We start from the raw sequence: 7,756 nt of genomic DNA, 5'->3' as shown, positions 1-7,756 counted from the left end.
TATTTTAAGCAAATGAAGATCATCGCAGTATATACTCAACTTAAGCAGTTGAGAAATAAGGCCTGAAAAAAATTCAGGCCTGAACGGGAATCGAACCCATGACCTCTGCGATACCGGTGCAGCGCTCTAACCAACTGAGCTATCAAGCCAACTGGGAGCTGATCAATTGTGAGTTCTTTATATACCCGTAGATGGAGAAGGTGTGATAAGAATACATGAAAGTCATATATTTGTACTGCGGAAAATACATTTTAAGCAAATGAAGATCATCGCAGTATATACTCAACTTAAGCAGTTGAGAAATATATGCTGCTTAAGTTGAGTATATACTGCGATGATCTTCATTTGCTTAAAATGTATTTTCCGCAGTACAAATATATGACTTTCATGTATTCTTATCACACCTTCTCCATCTACGGGTATATAAAGAACTCACAATTGATCAGCTCCCAGTTGGCTTGATAGCTCAGTTGGTTAGAGCGCTGCACCGGTATCGCAGAGGTCATGGGTTCGATTCCCGTTCAGGCCTGAATTTTTTTCAGGCCTTATTTCTCAACTGCTTAAGTTGAGTATATACTGCGATGATCTTCATTTGCTTAAAATGTATTTTCCGCAGTACAAATATATGACTTTCATGTATTCTTATCACATCTGGAAGTATGTAGATGATACTACCCTCGCTAAGTGTGTGGGAAAGAACGGAACCAGCTCGATGCAGTCACACGTTGATAAATTTGTTACAAAGTCTTGTGCTGATGGTTTCCAGTTGAATGAATCGAAGTGCAAGGAACTTAAAATATCATTCACAAAGTCAGAGAATACTTAAGAGCCTGTTACTATCAACAATACGAACATTGAGGTTGTTCCATCCACTAAATTACTAGGTGTTATGATTTGAAGTGGAATGTGCACGTAGAAATGATATGTAAGAAAGTCGCAGTGCGTCTCTACTTTCTTAGGCAATTAAAGGGCGCGAAAGTGCCAGCTAATAACCTTCTAAGTTTCTACACCACTTGCATACGCCCAGTCGCAGAGTATGCATGTCCAGTCTTTCATACCACTCTACAGCTATCTCTCCGATCAGTTAGAACGTCTGCAGAAGCGGGCACGACGTATTATAAGCACTAAAGATTTATCTTATAGACAGGCTTTAGAAGTTTTTAACATACCTATCTTTTATGACAGGAGAGAGGCGATTGGTAACTTAATGTTTCAAGAGATAAGTAATAACAACAATCACAAGCTTTATTCACTACTTCCGCCACCTTACCTTGGCATGTTGCGAACACGGAAAAATCGCAAGTTCCAAGTCTCGCGTTTTAAAACCAATCGTTTTACAGACAGTTCTATTGTAAGCCATTGCCGATAGCACGTCCTTGTACAACTCATATATATTAATTGATCTGATTTCGAATAATTTTTAGTTGTATCTTAATTAATTTAGTGTTTACATAATGATAAGTTTTATTACTCTTAAGTTCTTATGAATTAACTTTCTTAATGTATCATTATATAATTTATAGTTATAATTAATTTACGTTTTACATTTGTAAGAATCGTCGTAATTTAGCCTACGGGCTGCAAGGGTAATTGTGATAAAACTATCTTTTTTTTTGTGTTTGTGTTTGATTCAAAAATGATGCTGTGCAGAGAAATTGAATGACAGTCATTCGTAGAGGTCAAACAGAGGCTCAGAGTGAGTCTAAAATCATCTTTATAATTAAGTCAGTTTTGACGCTTTGTATGAACTATTTGGGAATTTTTTTCCCGCATTATAGTTTAAATCTCGGGGTTTTTTTTTTGATCAGACCGGGATATCGTTCTTATCAATAAATATAATTTAACAGAATGTCTAGCTAATATGCTACGCGAATTCGTTGAATATCGTGAAGCAAGCACGCAAATGTATCTTGCGCAAAAGTGAAGAAATGAAACTCTTTAAATAAGCAAGTTTTCCCTAACATCTGGAATCCGGGAATTTCGCGCTGTAAACATCTGCTAAAAGAAAACCTTGTCGAAGACACTTCCGAAAAAACTTGCTCTAGTGGTTAAACAGAGTGGTACATTTTCAATTGAAACTCAAAATATTTTCATGAAAGCCATAATCGTTGCGGCGGATGAAGTTTTATTCCTTTTGGAAGAAGAGCCCACTGCACAGATTGAGCCATTTGAGGTCACGTGAAAAGATATTGCAAGCCGTCCTCTTTCTCTCTCGCTTGGGTCCACGCCGGACATCACTTTGTTCGCGGAGTTTTTGCTTTTACGAGAGGTTTTCTATTCCTATGTGTTCTCCTTTATAAGAACAAAGCTCGACTGAAGCTTGGATCGAAATAATCGCACTTGAATGGAATCAGTAACTTATATACGCAAACCTTATTTGAGTTGTAAATACAAGAAATTAATGTAAATATTGTCAAACTTCTAATCAAAATGTTTTCAACTCTCTAACTCAAAAAATGAATCTTCCATTTCAACGGCCTACCGCTGACTCCTTAGCTCTATCTTTCATATGTCTGTTGACTGTGTAAGCCTTCGGTATTCCTGATATAAGAAACAAGAACAAAAACAAGAAGGAAACAACAAACTGGATCGAACGAAAATAATAAAAAAATGATTCAACAAATAAACGTCATAACGATGGTTAAGAGCTGTGAAAAGTCAATCTAATGCTTTCCTGGTCAATGGCAGGGAGATCTTACCATTTAGGTTCTAACTATAACAATTAAATACATGTCTAGGTCGAGACGCGATTTTAATTGACTTTTCTGTTCAATTATTCATCGAAATCTAGGGTTAAATACAATTAACTTAATAAAAAGAGACCTCTTTTCAGATGGTAAAGCCTATCTCCTTAAATAACTCTCTTCTTCTATCCATTGTTAAATATCTCAGTAATTGCGTACATTTTAAAATGCTGAGCCGCACCTCTAGGAGCTTTTAAAATCCAAATTTTGATGGTAAATAATTAAACGGAATACATGATTGAATGGCATTTGGATGAATACATGGTACATACATAGAATGGATCAAGAACTACGAGATTCGCTCCTGAGTGGATCTACATTCGGCGATAAGGTTAGTTGACACATAACATTCACGTGATCGCTTTTAAGGATGTCTTATTAAATATTTTTTTTAACATACAGGGTTTACTGAAACACCCCGTCACTCAATTTTGTCAAAAAAAAAAGTGCAAAATCTTACAGAAATAAAGTCGGTGAAATGCAGTTTGCTACAACTCCCCAATTCACCCACACATCGCTTTGCCATCACAGAGAAAAGAAAAAAAATGCAATTTTGTGCTGTGGACGAGTGGGTGAAATGCTATGAGGAATAAAACTGGTCTACTATTCCAGGATTGATCTTCAATCGTAATGTGTCAACAACTTTGTCGCTAATTGTAATATAGAATAACATGAGCTGTTTTTCCCCTCAAGATTCTTAGTCTAATCATCATGAATATTCAAGCCCCATAACATTATCTAACTCGTTGTCATATCCAATCTCTGTTAACCCTTTAACTCCCATGAGTGACCAAGACAGAATTTCTCCTTACTATATCCATACAATATCATGCAGACAAGTGATGAGAATAAAGACAAGTATAAATTGTGGGATTACTAATTAATCTGATATCAGATTCTCCAAGCTAACATAATGAGAATCATTTGGCAGACAGTAAGGAGAATTGCTAACGAGATCTTTAGAGTTAAAGGGCTAAAATCACCTATGCATTGGATGGCAAGTGGTTCGGTTGTTTTCTCTACAGTAATGTGATGATCACCTGACCATGACCAGCCTTGTTGTAACAACATTCATTCTGCTGATTGTTTCCAACATTGTAGGATCCACCACCACCCCCACAGGCATCCAGAGTATCATTTCCACTGCCTCCCCCAGAGTATCCTCCTCCTCCTCCTCCTCCTCCTCCTCCTCCTGTTCCCTCTCCTCCTCCCCACCATCCCCCAGCTCCACCTCCTCCGCCAAACCCACCATAGACGTGTTCATACTGTGATTCCCCACCTACCCCTCCCAGCAGAAATCCCTTACCACCCTCTCCTCCATACCCCTTGGTCCCATTGAAATTCTTTCCATTTCTTCCACTGGAGTAAAACCCGCCACCACCACCACCTGAAATATCATAGTATTAATAAAATTAGAAAACTTTTGATGGGGATATCGTGAGACTATGGCAGAATAAACATTTCATACTATTTTTTTTAATTACTAACAAAATGCTGAAATGCTAAAGATGATTGAAAAATATTCTTACCTGATCCTCTATAATCAGCAGTCTGTGCACCATGTCCATTGCTCCCCCCTGCCCATGATCTGTACCCAGGATTCCCATTCGTATTTGTGCTGGCGTCACATCCTGCATGTCTTGACTGTGCAGTATCTATCCCTCCTCCGCCTCCAGCTATTATCAAAGGTGTGTCGGCTCCTCTCACTACAAATGTACCTCCACCACCGCCAGAAGAAACATATTTCTTATTTATTCCTCCTTCTTGACCAACAAGTACCAGGATGACTTCACCCTTGTTTAAGCGGAATGTTCCAATCATTCTTGCTCCTCTTCCGCGATACTGAGAGCTGTTAATCCGTCGATCGTACCCTCCAGCTGCCCCATTGCTTCTACTCTGTAATCGCCAGTGTGCGGCACAGTCCACTGTTGAATGCCGCTGGACAAAGCAACTTGTCTGTCATGATCCTTACCTGCGTAGTAACTTCCGAGCGATGTTGGACCACGTCTTCCAGTGGCATTGAGATTTGAGAACACGGCTTTGAATGCTGAGGGGAAAATGTAAAATTGACATCTATTTTTTTATTAAGTTGTAATTTTTTTTATTAAGTTGTAATTTCTTCTTTATCACGAATGTTTATGGCAGCTGGTCGTCTGATCAGTTTAAACAGCTGAGAGAACAAATACATAACATTAAGCTCGTTAAGGGCAGTTCAGATCTTAAGTTTTCCTACGCTGAGAAATTTGAAATTATTTTGACCGTTTGGAGGAAAATTTAGGGTACGGGTTACTTATCACAGGAGGAGTCTTCTCGTGACGAATATAATTTCTGAGCACTGATCGTTATTGGGTTTTTTGGGTGACTTTCCTGTGTAAACATATCAAAAAGTGAACCACTTCAGCGCAATTTGTGAAAAACTCGTCTTATCTAGTTCCTGGTCATTACCACGTTAGAATCCTAGGCCCATTAAATGTAATCCGTACGAACTCGATTTCGTAGATTTCAGGTTGTTTCAGTGTTCATTTGGTAGAGGGAAGGTGTGCTTGCATAGTACTTAGGATAAGAATTTCGAGTTGTCACAATTTACATCGAATGATAAAGTATCTGTCTGAACTGCAATGATTGAAGTAAGTGTTCATTTTAAACGCACATTTTATCAGAGTTTATCTCTGGCACCGTTTCAAGGGGATCACGCAAATCGTTGTCAGGTAAACGTCTGAAAAAACGATTAAAAAGAAAGAAATCACACAACATTTCTTATACTTACTGCAATTGAATCCCGTTTTGCATTTGCATGTGTAAGAGCCGTCTGTGTTATTGCAACTTGCATTATAGTGACAGCCATGGATGCGGCTGGTACACTCGTCCACATCTAAAAAGTTTGAAAGTAAACAAGAAAAGGGTAGGAACATCAAATAAAGTGAAATCCCAGGACAAAATTGCAATAAAAAACTATCGTAGACTATTTAAGAAATTTTCAGGCTTCGACGCGATTCGAACCCACTGCCTCTAGTTACTAGTTGGTCAATGGTTACAACTGAAATACGAAGTACAATGCACGAAAATAGGAAATCTATAAGTCAACAAGAACCGTGATGCATATTAGCAATGACCGTTTTGGTCTTCAGATAAATCACTCTCAGCGAAATTGAAAAGAGACCAAAAGGGGTGTCATTGGACCGTCTTCTCCTTGCGTTCGAGGACCAGTGATCGATTATAGTTGAAAAATGTTTCCCATTTAATATGTTTAATATTTGGAATTCATTCAAAGTTGGCTGATGATAACTGCGGATGGTTAGATCAATTTGTAGAGCGCCGGTCTGCCGTGTGGGAGGTCGAGAGTTCACGCCCCGAACCAGACCAACACTCATGATCACAGTCTTAAAATTACTGAGGAGAATGTGCTAACTTTGCTCTGACATCTACAAATGATTAGACATTTTAGTCTTCTCGGATGAGGACGAAAACACCTTACGCCCCTTCTCCTGCATCTCTTCTGTACTAGTCGATGGGGGACGTTGAATAGCTTAAACATTTATCTCAGAGAGTAGGGAGCATAGCTCTCAGTGTTGTGGTATAGCCTCAATTCTTAAAATGGGGGTATCTACAGAAATTTCCTTCAAAAATTGTAAACTGCTTAATGCAGTCTGGCCAAAGTCCCAAACAAACCTTTGTAAAGCGCCATAAGCCATTGGATATGATGCTATGAAAATATTTCATTGTTATGAATCTCTCTATGAATATCTATGAATCTCACCTGTGCAATTCCGACCGTTCCCCTGATAACCTTCTGTACAGCTACACGTAAATGATCCCTCGGTATTATTACAAACAGCTTTGGCATGACAGTCATGAGTGTTGTCCATACACTCGTTTTTATCTAAACAAAGAAAAACAATGAGGACTGATATAAAGTTATCCGCAAGCTGGATGAAGAACCTTCAGAACATTAAAAAAGAATATTAGTAAGACCTTTTTCACAGTTTTCTCCCGTGTAACTATCTGGACACAGGCAAATGTATCTCTTGTCGGTATATCCGTTGAGACAGGTGGAATTATGGTAGCAAGGACTACTGGAGCATAGATTCTGATAGGATAGAAAAACGCCTGTTAGTGATTATACTTGACCAAAAAGATCCAAGCTGATTTCAGACGATTGTATTGTAATGTAAAGTAAAATCCTATCTCAGAGGCCCAGAGAATAAAACCTTTTCGTATTTCTTTATTTTCACCATGTTGAGTGTGGTCAAAAGTACTCAGTTGGCAGAGCCTGAAGCCTGTCTTGTTTGGTGGGCCGACGTTCACAGACAAACAATTGCTCTCCATGAGGCACTCATATCTACATTTGTGAGTCATGAGCTCCTTCCCCATTGGCAAGTGCGTTTCTTTAAATACATAACGTTGAGGAGCACATTCTCCTTCTGATCTCTTAAACCTAAGTCTTCGGCAGCCAAAATCTGGAGGCATTGGATTCATAAGGAAAAATGTCATCAGAATTTCAGCTAGGGAAATACTTACACTCTAATTAGAAACGGGAATACTACTGCTAGGGAGATACATATCAGATATTACAGAATTTATTATTGTACCTTAAAAGCACTTTGGGTCAGTAAGAAAAATGATAAATAAATAAATTTTAAAAAGCAATCAACAACACTACCATTTTCAGTCCGTTACTTAATGAAACACAAAAAATAACCTTTTAAAGTGACTCCACTAATAACAGAATAAATAACGGAAAAAAAAAACGTTGCCGTTAGATCTTCATCGTAGCCTTTTGCATCAAAAGGGCTTTTGGTATTAAGGTAGTTCGTAAAAGATAGCTAAAGGATAAATCAATTAGCTTTGAGACTTATCGCTCCGCGTAAGATCTGATGCAATATATCATTTAACCATAAAATTGGTTTAAAAAGAAAATTTTCAGACTTTAATACGAATCTTCAGTTTCTTAAAAATGAAGAGTTTTTTAGTACGAGGTAATTTTTAACGCTACAACTGTTTTTTCCATCGGT

At 38.1% G+C, this 7,756-nt stretch overlaps 1 pseudogene; it reads right to left on the bottom strand.

The window, feature by feature from the left end:
- Positions 1-3,763: 3,763 nt before the first annotated feature.
- LOC136280841 (ALK tyrosine kinase receptor-like) lies at positions 3,764-7,211 on the bottom strand (annotated as a pseudogene).
- Positions 7,212-7,756: the final 545 nt, after the last annotated feature.

The sequence above is a fragment of the Pocillopora verrucosa genome, chromosome 5 (genome assembly GCF_036669915.1).
Source record: "Pocillopora verrucosa isolate sample1 chromosome 5, ASM3666991v2, whole genome shotgun sequence".
In the NCBI taxonomy this organism is placed as follows: Eukaryota; Metazoa; Cnidaria; class Anthozoa; order Scleractinia; family Pocilloporidae; genus Pocillopora; species Pocillopora verrucosa.
This window is presented reverse-complemented; position numbering and strand designations above follow the sequence as displayed.